Below are 16200 nucleotides of genomic sequence, written 5' to 3'. Positions count from 1 at the left end.
AGAGATGAGTGTATCTAAAGCACCTAGCACAGTGCCTGAATCAGTGGAAGTTATTAGAAGCCCATCATGGAACAGTTCCTAACAAAACTATCTTCCAGTTGGCTGTTGAAGAATACACAGAATCATGGAGCATGGTGAGTGAATCTCTTTTTTCAGGCTCATGTATCATATTTTAAGCAAACTAGAGTGCATGGCATGACAGAGATTTGAGTAACTTCCATTAGCTGTACAACCATGAGTAAGGGGGTTTATTGGCCATGGCACTTATAGAGCCAAACTCTGGTTAGCAGACTTCCTCTCAACCTCTCCTTGCCTCCTCTTTCATATTCCCCTTCCCCATAGTCCTTTTCTCTATTCCTTCCCCCTCAGATCCCAACTGCTTTTTGTTTCTTAAAAGCAGTCATTTTTTATTCCTGATGGAGGGTAAGGAGAGTGGAAGGTGGAAATTTCTGGCCACTTTGGTCTGGCCTCTTATTCAAGCATCTAAAAATAACCAGATCATTCATACTGAGCCAATTAACCTCCTGCTGGCATCACTCCTGTGTCCTTGTCGTGCTAAAAGAATATCTATCTGTCCCTTTTTGGCTTACATTACAAAAAAACCCTTTTCCCTTAGCTTCACCTTGATAGGCATCATTATCATTATTTCTGGGGACATTGTTATGTCATAGTCAAATACAGGTGCTTTGGAGGGAGCCAGCAATTTTGGATTGAATTCTGACTCTGCTACTTATTAGTTGTGTGGATTAAGGAAAAAGTTAGTTTTAAAAAACTATCATAATTACCCTTAGACGTAACACAAATTTGAGCCCTTTGGTCTAACCTGAATATTCAGGAAAGTAGAATAAAGTCAAAGGCTTTAACAAACCATCTTTTCTTGCAGGATCCACTGTTCTTTTGGGTGACAGCACAGACCACTGGTTTGGTCTGGCTATAATTCTGAACTTTTCTGGTTAGGGTTTTTTTAATTCAAGGCCACGTGATTTAAAATTCCTCTGTCCCCAGTATTTCCTATAACCAGATGTTAGGCCTAGTATCTTGATTAGCTCAAATGATACACTCAGCTCTTCCCATTATACAGAGTCATATTCTATGCTTTTTTTTCATAGCATTTATCACAAGTTATTTCTGGATTTTTTTTTAATTAATACCTGTCTCACTTACTAGACTATAAATTCCTTGGAGGCAGGGACCATATTTGTTTTTGCTTACTGTTGTATCCCCACCACCTAGCATGGTACCTGGCTCCTTTAGCAGTTAGTAAATATATATTGATGAGAAAAGGTGCTACTTCCTTTGTTAATCTCCTTTAGGGCAGGAACTGTCTTACTGATGCTTGTGGCCTCAGTATCTAGTTGGTACTAGTCCCCCCACAAGATTTTGTTGCATACGTACACAAGTCCTATGGTATGAGAAAGAAAGGCAGGAGGATAGGCCTACAGGGAGGCCAACCAGATGGAAAAACAGATCTCCATCACCTGCGAACTGTTCTTGCCAGAAGTGTTTAACCTGAATCTAATCAAGCCTCCAGCCCTAACTTCTAGTTTATAGGAAATAAAGAGAAGAAAATTTGGTAACACTATGAGGAAGCAGTCAGACAAATCCAGAAATTGTAGAATATTCTGCAAGACTATTGGCCTAGACAAAAGGTCATCAAAAGAAAAAGATGGGAAGATTATCCTAATTAAGAAAGAGATTGAGGAGACATAACATCCAAATGTATTAAATGATCCTTGATTGGATCCTGGTCAGAAAAAGGCAATTACAAAAGACATTTGAGTACAACTGGAGAAGTTGGAATATTGACTATATTAGATGATACTTTGGAATTATTGTTACTTTTCTTATATATCTTACATAGAAAAATGTCCTTATTCTTAAAAGATGTATGATAAAATTTTTAGTGATGAAGTGTCATGATGTCTGCAACTTATTTTTAAATGATTCAACAAAAATAAAATACATATATAGATAAAGCAAATGTGGTCAAATATTAACAACCACTGAATCTGGGTAGAAGGTATACAGATGGCCATTGTGTAATGGGTTTTTTTTGTTTATTTATAGTTTATGAATTTAGGGGGATCAGCTTTATTGAGGTATGATTTACATAGACTAAACTTCAATTTTAAAATTTATATACTATAAAGTATTATGAATTTTGACAAACACATGCAATCGTGTAACTACCATCACAATCAAGATCTAGAATATTTATATCACCCTAAAAATTCCCCCTTACCTATTTATAGTCATCCCCTCATCCTAGCCCCAACCCTGGGCACCACTGATCCATTCTCCATCCTTGTAGTTTTGACTTTTCTAGAATGTCATATAAATGCCCTTGAGTCTACTTTAACTTTCCTGGCTTTGCTGTAACAAAGTACCACAAAGTAGGTGGCTTAAGACAACAGATATTTATTACCTCACAGTCTGGATGCCAGATGTCCAAAATCAAGGTGTCAGAAGGGCCATGCTCTCTGAATAGCTTTGGGGAAAAATCTGTGCATGTCTTTCTCTTAGTTTGAGGCATCACCAGCAATCCTTGGCATTGCATATCTTGCAGCTGCATGAACCCCACTCTCTCCCTCTGTCATCCCATGGTATTCTCCCTGTGTGTTGCTTCTGTCACTGCATGGGTTCTCCCTGTGTGTCTCTTATAAGGACACCAGTCAGCTGGAGCAAGGGCTCACTCTACCCTAGTATCTTAACTAATTATATCTGTAATGACCCTGTTTCCAAATAAGTTCACGATTTGAGGTGTTAAGGGGTTAGGACTTAATATTTTCTGATGGGGAAACACAATGGAGCCCATGATGTCTAGCACAGTATGTTTGAGATCCATCCATGTTTTCCCATGCATCAGTAATTTGTACCATTTTATTGCTGTGTAGTAATCCCATTGTATGGATGTACCACAATGCTTATCTATTTATCAGCTGAAGGACTTTTGGTTGTTTACAGTTTTAGGCAATTATGAATAAAGCCACTATAAATATTTGCATATGGATTTTTGTGTGAACACAAATTTTTACTTTTCCTAGGTAAATACCAAGGAGTGGGATGCTTAACTCTTCTATAAGAGACTGCCAAACTTTTCCAAAGTGGTGGTACCATTTTCCATTTCCATCAGCAACATATGAGAGTTTCTGTTCTTCACATTTTTTTTTAAAGATTTTATTTATTTGACAGAGAGTGAGAGACAGCGAGAGATAGTGAGACAGGGAACACAAGCAGGGGGAGAGGGAGAGGGAAGCAGGCTTCCTGCGGAGCAGGGAGCCCGATGCGGGGCTCCATCCCAGGACCCTGGGACCATGACCTGAGCTGAAGGCAGATGCTTAACGACTGAGCCACCCAGGGGCCCTGTTCTTCACATTTTTAACAAGGCTTGGTGTTGTTAGTTTTTCTGATTATAGCCATTTCAGGGCATTATGGTGTCTCATTATGTGTTTTAATTTGCATTTCCCTAATGACTTATGATGTTCAGCATCTTTTCACATGCTCACTTGCCATTTGTATATCTTCTTTGGAAAAATGTCTGAGTCTTTTGCCCATTTTTATTAGGGTATCTGTTGTCTTATTATTCAGTTGTGTGAGCTCTTTATATATTCTGGATGCAAGTTCTTTATCAGATAAAAGTATTTTCTCCCAATTTGTGGCTTATCTTTGTCTTAGCAGTGTCATTTAAAGAGCAGAAGTTTTTAATTTTGATGAAGTCCAGTTTATTTTTATGGATTCTTTTGATTGTCATTGTACATGTTTTTCAACTTTTCTGTGGGTTTGGAATTTTTTCTTTTTTTTTTTTGGCTGCTGAAGAAATGAAACTTTTTATAATAAAAAGTTGGAAGAAAAAGGAAAGCATAGACAGCTTACAAAAAAGCAAATAGTTATTAAAAGGCAAACAATAACAAAAAGATAAAGTTCTTTTTTTTTACTCTCCCAGTTTGCTCCTTTTCACCCTTCAGTCCTTCACAGATGCATCCCTTTCAAACCCTCTGTTTCTTCTTCAGCTTTTTTTTTTTTTAAGATTTATTTATTTGAGAGAGAGAGAGCACAAGCGTGGGTAGGGAGGAGCAGAGGGAGAGGGAGATAGAGTCTCAAGCTGACTCTCTGCTGAGCACAGAGCCCTGCATGGCTCAATCTCATGACCCTGAGATCACGACCTGAGCCAAAACCAAGAGTCCAATGCTTAACGGACTGAGCCACCCAGGCACCCCTCTTCTTCAATTTCTTATTTAATCAGTCTCTGAGAGTTAGAAAGACAGGGTGGAATGCTTCCAGAACATGCCAGAGTTCATGACAGGGAGCTTTAAACCCTTCCTTGGAAGTATCCCTGAGACTAGAGTGGTAATGACCCAGGCTCCTCAGCCTCAGCAACTAAAGTTCATTTTGGCTGTAAAATAAATACTCAGTTCTCATTAAAAGTAAACTCTGAGTTTCCAGAGGGACAGTCAACTCTGCTGGTCTCTGGGGTCTGACTTGGTGCTCCCTCAGCCATTATCCAACCTCAGGCCTCCCTGCCTCAGCCAGACCTGGTGAGAAACTTGCTGAAGTTGCAGAATGTGTGGCCTGAGAAGTAGCCCTCAGGATAGCAACTAGTAACTATTCGTCTTGTTGCATGTAGAAGTCCCCCCAAAAGGAGGATGAGCAATGGGAATTCCAACCTCTGAACTGGCTTTCTCTACACCTTCCTCCCACTTATCTTCCTGCTGTACACATCTCTCCTGGGCAGAGATTTGTCTATCACATCCTATTCAGAGAATGTTGGCCTCTTCCTCAGTTCACCATCTCTGTGATCCTGTGGCGTTGGTTCCAAGGGATAATAAGAATCTAGGACAGGCTCCCTGTAAGGTGTTTTCAATGTAGTAACCCAGGTAGGGAAAGACCTGAGACATTTTTTGGACTCTATGTCATGACCCTCTGGTTTCTCTTGTTTTCCCTGCTGCTGCCAAAGAGAAAAAAGTTGGAAACAGATGGAAGGTTAACTCAGTTTGGGTCCTAATTTTTTTTATTTTTTATTAAAGGATTTTATTTATTCATTTGAGACACAGAGATACAGAGAGAGAGAATGGAAAGCATGAGCAGGGAGAGAGGCAGAGGGAGAGGGAGAAGCAGGCTCCTTGCTGAGCCAGGAGCCTGATGCGGGTCTCGATCCCAGGACCCTGGGATCATGACCTGAGCCGAAGGCAGACGCTTAACCATCTGAGCCACGCAGGCGCCCCTGGGTCCTAATTTTTTGATATCTGGCCTGAGCCTACATCAGAAGTCCTGGGTTGGCCCTGTAATAGATTCCAGATGATCTTTGGAACAGGTCCTTCTGGATGGTCTTTGGAAGACACCAGCCTACCAAAACTATCTTAGGTTAAGCCCAACATTGTCTCTAAAGTAGTCCAAAAGAGGCCCTCTTCCCAGGGCCACAGCTAGCCTCGAACCCTGCTGGCTACCTTTAGTATATGGGTGATAGACAGATGGAAAGGTCCTCCAATGGTCTCCTGATGGTTTTTGTATGTCACTGGGTTCCCAAAGTTTTTGCCCTGCAAATCAGTCACACCCTATCTCATGCCTACTTCAGCCATGTTGGAGTTTCCCTGTGGCCCATGTTCTCTCTTCCCCAGTCAGCTTCGGGTACTTCCCCAGCACTGCCAATTCCTGATCCCGCAGCACCTACTGAGTACAGCCAATCTCTACCTCACTACTGGTACATGGATGCTGCTCCCATTTGAACAGTTGGTCTTCGCATAGCACTTTTAGAAAGCAGCACTAGACACAATCTTACTTAATGCTCACCCTAACCTTGTGAGGTAGGTACTATTATTACCATTTTTCAGGTGAAGAATCTGAGGCTCAAAGAGGTGAGGTGACTTATCCCTGATTGCACAGCTCGTTTTGAGAGGGACAAAACTGGAATTCAAACCCAAGCCCTTCTAAGGAAAATAAGATATATGTCTGTAGTTGCTTTTATAAAATACCCACCTGTTGGGAGAAGAGAACTGGGTGGTAGAGGGACAGGAATGCCAGGGAGGCTTCCTACTATATACAATTCTGTGAATCATGTTACTGTATTATCCATTTAAACAAACAGAAAAGCTTGTCCCTGCCTTACTTCTTTAGCCTGATCTACTGACTCCTCTGTCAGTGACCAGCATAATAAGCCGCTCAGCTGAGTTGATAAAGACAATATGCTTCTGGAATTGGCAGTATTTTTGGTTTAAAATTCAAGTACTGGTTTCAGTCTTCCATCATGAATCCATTTTACATTATCTAACATATCCACTCTCCCTTAGAGGGGAAAAAAAAGATCTATTTTCCTAGTCAAGGCAGACCAGCCCCCAGCTGTCTGGGCGGTGCACTGCTGCCAGCCTACTAGGTTGCCAAGACAGCAGGGAGGCAACAAGCACTTCTAGTGCTGGCCACGGCTACAGGGGATCTGGGATGATCCACTGTTCGAGGAACTGAGAATTCTTTGGCAGGCTGGGGGATTTTCCCCTCTATCAGATTCTTGGTCAAATCAAGAATCAAGCTTGAGGGGTTGGGACTTCCAGAATGGCAGAGTAAAGAGCTCAGTACACCTTCTCCCCAGCAAACAATTTGGTAAAAATTAAAGTCTTTGGAAATTGTCCTTGGGGCATACTGCAAATGAAGAAACATTCATCCAAGAAAATCTACTAAATCTCAGTAAGAAAAAGAAAGGCTATGGCATTTGAGACATGGACCAGCTCCTATACCCCTTCTCCCAGCTTCAGGTTCTGGAAGTTCTGCCTCAGGCTTATACTTCATACAAGTGCAGCCAAGAAAGTGGAGGCTCCTCTCCAGAATCTCTCAGTCTGGGATCACAGTTTAACCCCAGCAGGGACAGCTGCCAGTTTTCTCACCCCTCTCCCACAGCCCCTTGTTGCAAAAGCTCCACAGCAGGCAAGCACAGAAAAGGGGACCAGGTCTCCCTTCCCCCACTCGGTCTTCACGCATAGAAACTAGATCACTCATACGTTGCTGGAAGGAATGTAAAATGATACAGACACTCTGGGAATCGGTTTGGCAGTTTCTTAAAACTGAAACATACAACTACCAAACAACCCAGCAATTGCAATCCTGGGCATTTATCCCAGAGAAATGAAGACATATGTTCAAACCAAAACCTGTACACATATGTTTATAGCAGCTTTATTTGTAATAGCTCAAAACTGGAAACAATCCAAATGTCCTTCAACAGGTGAATGGTTAAACAAACTGGTACATCCATACAAGGGAATATTCCTCAGCAATAAAAGGAAATAAACTATTGATCATGCAACAATCTAGATGAATCTCCAGAGAATTATACTGAGTGGAAAAAAGCAATCCCAAAAGGTTATATACAGTTCTTGAAATGACGAAAGTATAGAAGTGAAGGACAGACTGGTGGTTGCCAGGAGTAAGGAGGGGTAGGGGCAGGAGGGAAGTGGGTGTGGCTATAAAAGGGCACATGAAAGATTGGAGGGGTAATGGAAATGTTCTGTATCTTAACTGTATCAATGTCAATATCCTGACTGTGATACTGTAGTAGTTTTGCAAGATGTTACATGGGGAAAACTGAGTACAGGATATCTAGAATCTCTCTATTTCTTACAGCTCCATGCAAATCTACAATTACTTCAAAATAAAAAGCTTAATTTTTTGAAAACTGGAAAAGATTTGAATAGACATTTGTCCAAAGAAGATATACAGATAGCTAGTAAGTATATGAAAAAGTGCTCAGCGTCATGAGTCATTAAGGAAATGTTATTCAAAACCACAATGAGATAAGATAGCTAATAAGCAAAGCCCGACGGTAAGTGTTGAGGAGGATGCAGAGAAATTAGAACCTTTTTACACTGCTGGTGGGAATGTGAAATGGTATAGTCACCTTTGAAAACAGCTTGGCAGTTCTTCAAAATCATAAACTTAGAGTTATCACATGACCCAGTAACTCTATTCCTAGGAATATACACAAGAGAAATGAAAATATAGGAGCACCTGGGTGGCTCAGTCGGTTAAGCGTCTGCCTTCAGCTCAGGTCATGATCGTGGAGTCCCAGGATCGAGCCCCACATGGGGCTCCCTGCTTAGTAGGAAGTCTGCTTCTCCCTTTGCCCCTCACCCCGGTCATGTTCTCTCTCTCTCTCTCTCAAATAAATAAATAAAACCTTTTTAAAAAAATGAAAATATACATTCACCAAAAACTATCTTTCAGCAATAAAAAGAAATGACTGATACACGCCACAGCATGGATGAACCTTGAAAACATACTAAATAAAAGAAGCCAGTCATAAAAGACCACATATTACATTTACATTTATTACATTTATAATTATATTTAAATGACATATCCAGAACAGGCAAATCTATAGAGACAAGGTAGATTAGTGGTTGCCTGGGGGCAGTCTGTGTGACTGCTAATGGGTAGAGGATTTCCTGGGGGAGAGAATGGAAATGTCTAAAATTAACTATGGTGATGGTTGCACAAATCTGGTTGCACAAACAAAGAACATTGATTTTTACACTTTAAATGGGTCCATAATATAGTATGTGAATTATATCTCAATAAATCTTTAAAAAAAGAAGAAGAATCGAGCTTGAACCCAAGCTATCTCTTTTGCACTGTTTAAAGCAAAAAAGAGCCTTTTTATTTGAAAAAAAAATTCTAAGTTACAGAAAGTTGCAAGATTCACCGATCATTGAAGTTTTGCCTATTTTTAAGATCAAATTCCATCATCAGCTTTGGGTTGATGTATTCATTGACTGTTTTTGTAGGTCTTGGTGTTGGATTGTGTTACTCTCTAACAGTGGTTCTGATCATTCAGGGCATTTGGCAATGTTCGGAGACACTGGGGCTGCCACTGTCTTCTAGTGAGTACAGACCCAGGATGGTGCTAAACATCCTACAATGCACAGGGCAGCGGTCCCAACAAAAACTTATCTTGGGGTGCCTGGCTGGCTCAGTCTCTAGAGCGTGCAACTCTTGATCTTGGGATTGTGAGTTCAAGCCCCACACTGGGTGTAGATATTACTTAGAAATAAAATCTTAAAAAAAAAACTTATCTGGACTAAAATGCCAACAGTAGCAAGATTGAGAAACTTGTTGTACTCTCTTAGTGTGTATTTATCAAAAAGAGAAATATTTTAGTCTGATCAAAATAGTCTGGGGATTTTACTCTCCAGTTAGGGTTTTGGATCATAGTTTGTATATCTCATATGGTTTATTTATTAGTCTTTCAATTGGTTCTCCCACCATAAACCTTTATTTGCCTGTTGCCTAAGAGGGCAGGAGCCAGACATAAAGTGCTATAGCATCTGAGCAGCACTATAAACTAATGGGCACTTAAGTATTTGGAAAAGATGATGGGGCTGCAGCTGGGAAGTCAGGTGGCAGCATTAACATGGCCCAGGGGGTCAGTAAAGCCTGTAGCTTGGGAGATTTGGTCCCAGTTTGAGGCAGCCCTGTCATGGCACTGGGATAAACCACAACCACAAAACTTAGAGAATCTGAGAGGTCATTTGGAACCTATCTTCATGCTACTGTGTTTCCTTCATGAATGGTGGCACTGTGGCCATTCCCAGAGGCTGAATGGTTGAGGGGGTGACTACATGCTAGAATATCCCTTCATGCAACTAGCCAAGGCTTTTCAGAGGATATGGCTCTCCCACTTTCACATGATGGGCCTGTGCAGGGTTTCTATTATCTCCAGAGAAGATGGGAACCACAAAGGGAATCTTAGGTCTTCTGAAAGGCCTTTGCATAGAAAGTTAAAGCTTTTACCCACCACTAAATGAATATACGTGCTGTGATGGGACTTGGGTGTGTATGTGAAGGGTTGCTGGTCATGAACTCTGGAGTCCCTTATTTCTGCATATTCCCAGAATGGCTGAGAAGAGTCTCCTGTGCAGAGAAGGCACTCAGTAATTTTTAGTAAATATTTGAATCTCTATTATGGTTCCAGGCACTGTATGAGGCACATTAGTGGACAAGAGAGACAAGGTCCCTAACCTCAGGTAGCATGGATTAACAGGAGTACCTCGATATATGTTTATTCATCAGCTGATTTTTCTCTCTGAAAAACTGGCTTCATCACATCTTTGCAAGTTATCGTCAGAAAGTTTTTGAAATGAATAATGTTTGTCTGTGGGAGCAACAGAGGGACCATCTGTTGAATTTTCCAGAAGGGTTAATAGCCATCAGCTGGAGTCATAGACTACTGGAAAATCCTTCTTAAGATGTTTATTTAAGTGGATAAGCCACTAAAAGCTCAGTAATTGAAGAATGAAATAGTGAAATGGAAAATATGGGCATATAAATTGAACCTAGAATTTTGAAGACATCATATGGGCAATTCAAATGATAGCTTTCTAAAAGAGTATTGTTGCAGCTGAGTATCAGAAACTAAGAGCATTCTTTAAAGCAAAATATAATTGTTGTGGTTGATAAACACAAATTTGGCCATATCTATTTTTGCTGCTCCTTTTAACTAACTAGTTTTAGTTCTGTTGGTCCTTTTGTTGTTCTGTTATATATAGGAAAATATTTTAATTTTTAAATTTCTTCAAAGCCTTTTTGGAATAGGGTGGGGTATAAATAAATACTTTTTAGCAAAATCAGAGCAGAGTATAGACAATAGATGTCCCCTGGGGTGAAGGTCAGGAAGGGCAGGGGTGGAGAAGGGTATGCCAGGAAGGCCAGAAAGTTCCCTGATAGAATTATGCCTCTATGAGATCCTGAGCACAGTGTTCTGTGTCATTTCAGACAAAATCGACCTTTGTCTAAAGCACTTTTTTTTTTTTTTTTTTTTTTTTTAGAGAGGAGGAGAGAGAGAGGGGAGGGGCAAAGGGAGGGGGAGAGAATCTTAACCAAGCTCCACACCCAGCGTGGAACCTGATGTAGGGCTCTTTCTCACAGCCCTGAGATCATGACCTGAGCTGAAATCAAGAGTTGGATGCTTAACCGACTGAGCCACCCAGGTTCCCCTAAAGCATTATTATTTTTTTTTTAAGGCTAAATATTTTTGGGGCACCTGGGTGGCTCAGTCAAATAAGCATCTGCCTTCAACACAGGTCATGATCTCAGGATCCTGGGATAGAGCCCCTTGTCTGGCTCCCCTGCTTCTCCCTCTCCCTCTGCTCCTTTCTTCCCCCTCCCCCCCTCATGCGCTCTCTCTCTCAAATAAATAAAATCTTAAGAAAAAAGCTAAATATTTTTGATATATCAAGGTCATCTATTCCTTAGATAACCGAGATTCGATAACTGTACAGTCCATATTCACAATTCTCAGTAAATGGAACTTCATGCCCTAGGCTTAATACAATAGACAGAAGCTGAGGACAGTGAGAACTTGGATGATAATCTAGGGCTCTTCTTTAACAGCTACTAGAAAAAGATAGGATGCTTTCATTTTGCCACAGGTGGGCCTTTGTTAGCTTTGTCCTATTTCTTTGCAAAACACAGGCAGAATCTGAAGCTCTTTTTGGAAACCCAGAGAGTAAATGCCATTCTTTTTACCTGGAGTTTCAAACAGCCAGACTGGATCCAATCATTTCCTTCCCCTACCCTTCCACAGAATTGTTGGGTTGTTGTTTTTTCCCCTTCTGAACTCCACAGAGATTTCCCTGACACGGGTTTCTGTTAGGGACTCAGGGTTTATCATCCAACACACAGCATTACTGGTGAACTCACAGGGCTTGTCAGAATGACTTGGGAGGAACTGGCACCCTCTCATACTCTGGTCTTGCTATCCAGTCCTTGCATGTAAGCTGGGTTTCCTCCACACGCAAAGAGCCTAACGTGGAGCTGGGCATACAGGCAATGTTAGCCAGTAGGTACTGACTCAATTGTTTTAAAATATTTATGGCTTTCCCAAAAAAAGTATGTACACATCTATCAGAATGACTGAGACAAAATAGTGATAACACGAAATGCTGGCAAGGATGCGGGAAAACCAAATCACTTATACATTACTGGTGAGGATGTAAAATGGTACAGCTGTTCTGGAAACCAGTCTGGCACTTTCTTACAAACCTAAACATGCACTTACCATATTACCCAGCAATTGCACTCCTTGAATATATATCCTAGAGTGATAAAAACCTATGCTCACACAAAAACTTGTACATGAATGTTTATAGCAGCTTTATTCATAATAGCCAAAAAGCAAAAATAACCCAAATGTCCTTCAACCAGATGAATGGTTAAACAAACTTAGGTTATTCTACATCATGGAATACTATGGAACAATAGAAAACAAACAGACTATTGTTACAGAGAACAACTTGATGGATCTCAAGGAAATGATACTGAATCCAAATAAAAGCCCATCCAAAAAGACATACTGAATGATTCAACTTATATAACATTCTTAAAAAACTAAGTTTTAGAAATGGAGAACAGATTAGTATTTGCCAGTGATTAGGAATATAGAGAAGAGGTGCTGGATAGAAATAGATATGATTGTAAAAGGAAACAAAAGAGATCCTTGGGGTTCTTTAACTCTTTTGTATCTTGACTGTAGTAGTGGATATATAAATGTATTCATGAGATTAAACTGTATAAACACATACACACAAGTGAGTAAAAGTTAAAGAAATCTGAGTAAGATTGGTGAATGTATTAATGTCAATATTCTGGTTTTAATATTGTTTTGCAAGCTGCTAGCACCGGGGTAAACTGGTAAACAATACATGCATCTCTCTGTATTCTTTCTCTCTTTCTTTTCCTTCCCTCCTTTCTTCTTTTTTTCTTTCTTTCCTTCCTTCTTTTCTTTCTTTCTTTCTTTCTTTCTTTCTTTCTTTCTTTCTTTCTTTCTTTCTTTCTTTCTTTCTTTCTTTCTTTCTTTCTTTCTTTCCTTCTTTCTTTCTTTCTTTCCTTTCTTCTTTCAAGATTCCATTTATTTATCTGACAGAGAGAGAGCAAAAAAGCACAAACAGGGAGAGCAGCAGAGGGAAGGGAGAAGCAGGCTCTCTGCTCCACAGGGAGCCAGACATGGGGCTGGATCCCAGGACCCCGGAACCACAACCAAAGCCAAGCTGAAGGCAGACGCTCAACCGACCGAGCCACCCAGGCTCCCCTCTCTTCCTTTCTTTCTTCCTTCCTTCCTTCCTTCCTTCCTTTTTCTTTCTTTCTTTCTTTCTTTTCTTTCTTTCTTTCTTTCTTTCTTTCTTTCTTTCTTTCTTTCTTTCTTTCTTTCTTTCTTTCTTTCTTTCTTTCTTTCTTTCTTTCTTCTTTCTTTCTTTCTTTCTTTCTTTCTTTCTTTCTTTCTTTCTTTCTTTCTTTCTTTCTCTCTCTCTCTCTCTCTCTCTCTCTCTCTCCCCTTCCTGCCTTCCTTCCTTCCCCTCTCTCTCTCTCTTTCTTTCTTTCTTTTAAGATTTTATTTATTTTTTGAGAGAGAGGGCATGAGTGGGGAGGAGAGGGAGAAGCAGGCTCTCTGCTGAGCAGGGAGCCCAATGCAGGCACCATCCCAGGACCCTGGGATCATGACCCGAGCCGAAGGCAGATGGTTAACCAACTAAACCACCCAGGTACCCTCTGTATTCTTTCTTAAAACTGCATGTGAATCTATAATAAATTAAAATTTACAACTGCCATTCATGATAAACTCAGCAAACTGGGAATAAAGGGAGAACTTAAGTAGGCTTACCATATGAGCCAGCAATCATGCTCCTGACTTGAAAACTGATGTTCCAACAGATTTGAAAAATATGGCCACACAAAAACCTGCATGCAAATGTTTATAACAGCTTTATTCATAATCACCCCAAACCAAAAGCCCATCAAGAGGTCCTTCAGTGGGTGAATAAACTAAACAAAGTGGTACATCCATACAGTGGAGTATTAAGCAGCAAGAGAATGAAGTGAGCTGTTCAAGATATTGATGAATCTTAAATGTATACTGCTAAGTGTAAGAAACCAGTCTGAAAAAAAGCACATATTGTATGAGTCCAATTATACAACATTCTGGAAAAGGCAAAACGATACAGATGATAAACAGGTCAGTGGCTGCCAGGGGTTCAGAGGAGGGGAGCCTTGAAAAGGTGAAACACAAATCATTTTTTTTTAGGGCAGTAAAACTATTCTGTATGATGCTCTAATGGCGAATACAAGACATTAAGCATTTTCAGAACCCATAGAACTTTGCATCACAAAGAGTAAATCTTAATGTATGCATATTTAAAAAAATCATTTAGGAAGTTGGAGATCCCACAATGGAATACATAATGTGACCCAAGAATATAAATATATCTCAATAACTTTGGAAATGAGAGGAATTTATAAGACTAACAGCAAAAGGAATTATACATAAGTACCATTTCCCATGGGGGTATGGGTTAGCAATTCTGCAACCACTATATATGTATACTGGAATTGAAGAATTAAATGAATGATGGGTGATAGGAGCCAGGTTGTTGTTGGAGTGGGATGTTACAGATAAGGAAGGGGAAGAAGCTAGAATTAACTCTGTTGTAATGGGTTAGAGTTGGAAATATCAGTATGAACTCATATTTAGCTTAACATTGATACAGATGATTACAGATAGAAATATTTATAGATATGTGTATATATAGGTTAGTATACACACCTATATTTATTTGTTCTGTCAACTGAAAGGGCTTAAAAGAAATGACACCCCAGAGGCGCTTGGGTAGCTCGGTTGATTGGGTGTCCCACTCTTTTTTTTTTTTCCTGAAGATTTTATTTATTTATTTGACAGAGAGAGACACAGTGAGAGAGGGAACACAAGCAGGGGGAGCGGGAGAGGGAGAAGCAGGCTTCCCGTGGAGCAGGGAGCCCAGTGCGGGGCTCGATCCCAGGACCCTGGGATCATGACCTGAGCCGAAGGCAGACGCTTAACTGACCGAGCCACCCAGGTGCCCCAAAGGAAGTGTTTTTAAAAATTTAAAGTAGAGCTTTAACGACTGAGCCACCCAGGCACCCTGGGCGTCCCACTCTTCATTTCGGCTCAGGTCATGATCTCAGGGTTTTGAGATTGAGCCCTGCCTTGGGCTCCATGCTCATCGGTTAGTCTGCTGGAGATTCTCTCTCTCTCCCTCTGCCCTCTGCCCCTCCCCCTGCTTGCACACACTCTCTTTCTCTCTCTCTCTCTAAAGTAAATAAATAAATCTTTAGAAAAAAAAAAGAAGAAGAAAAGAAATGACACCTAGTAGCATGGAACACACCTAGAGCCCAGATCTTGGTTATTAACACCATTATTCAAAAAAAGGAATCAGGGCCCCTTGGAGAAAAGGCTGATTCTAGGAATGGGACAGGAAAGATACAGTTTGATCCTAGAGCATCTAGTAGTGCCAGAAAGTAATAGAGTGCTAAAAAATCCAAAAAACCAACCTCACAGTGATGGTCATATGGGGATATAGGGGCCAACTGGATGAGCTCCTAATGGCCAAAGCTGGAACAATGTGAACAACACAATAAATAAAATAGTATTGTATTGTAACCCCAAGTATAAAATAAATATGCATGAGTCCATACAGATATAAATAGGTGATTAAGTAAATAAATAAATTGAGGAGATTAGAGATATCTCCCATGCAGAACTGCAAATAATTGATAGAGATGTTCTACCCTTAAGGGTGTGAAATATAATTCCCCATTCCTTAAATGTGGGCTGTGCATGGTGACTTTCTTCCAAAGAATACAGTATGGAAAGAAAAAAAAGAGAGAGAGAGAAAGTTTACAGTAGAGAATTCTGACGAACACTATCCCAGCCAATTGATCAAGGGTAAGTAACGTCAGCAGTGATAAGTCATGTTGATAGTATGTACCCTTGATATGATGTGATGATAATGGCGCTTTTTCTCTGTGGTCTTCCTCCCCAAAACACATTTCCCCAGTCTAATCATGAGGGAACATCAGATAAATCACAATTGGAGGACCTTCTACAAATATCTGACCAGAAGTCCTTAACTCTCAAGTGTTGTCAAAAACAGGGGAAGTCTGAGTAATAGTCACAGCCAAAAGGAGCCTGAGGAGACATAACTGCAAAACATCATATAGTATCCTAGATAGGATCCTGATATAGACAAATGACATTAGTGGAAAACTGAGGAAATCTAAAGTATGAACTTCAATTACTAAGAGTGTATCAAGATTGGCCCATTAATTGCACCATACTAATATCCTAATGAGAGATGCTAATGGTAGGGGAAACTGGGTGTGGTGTATATAAGAACTCCCTGTACTATC

This window comes from Zalophus californianus, chromosome 8 (genome assembly GCF_009762305.2).
Source record: "Zalophus californianus isolate mZalCal1 chromosome 8, mZalCal1.pri.v2, whole genome shotgun sequence".
Taxonomy (NCBI): Eukaryota; Metazoa; Chordata; class Mammalia; order Carnivora; family Otariidae; genus Zalophus; species Zalophus californianus.
This window is presented reverse-complemented; position numbering follows the sequence as displayed.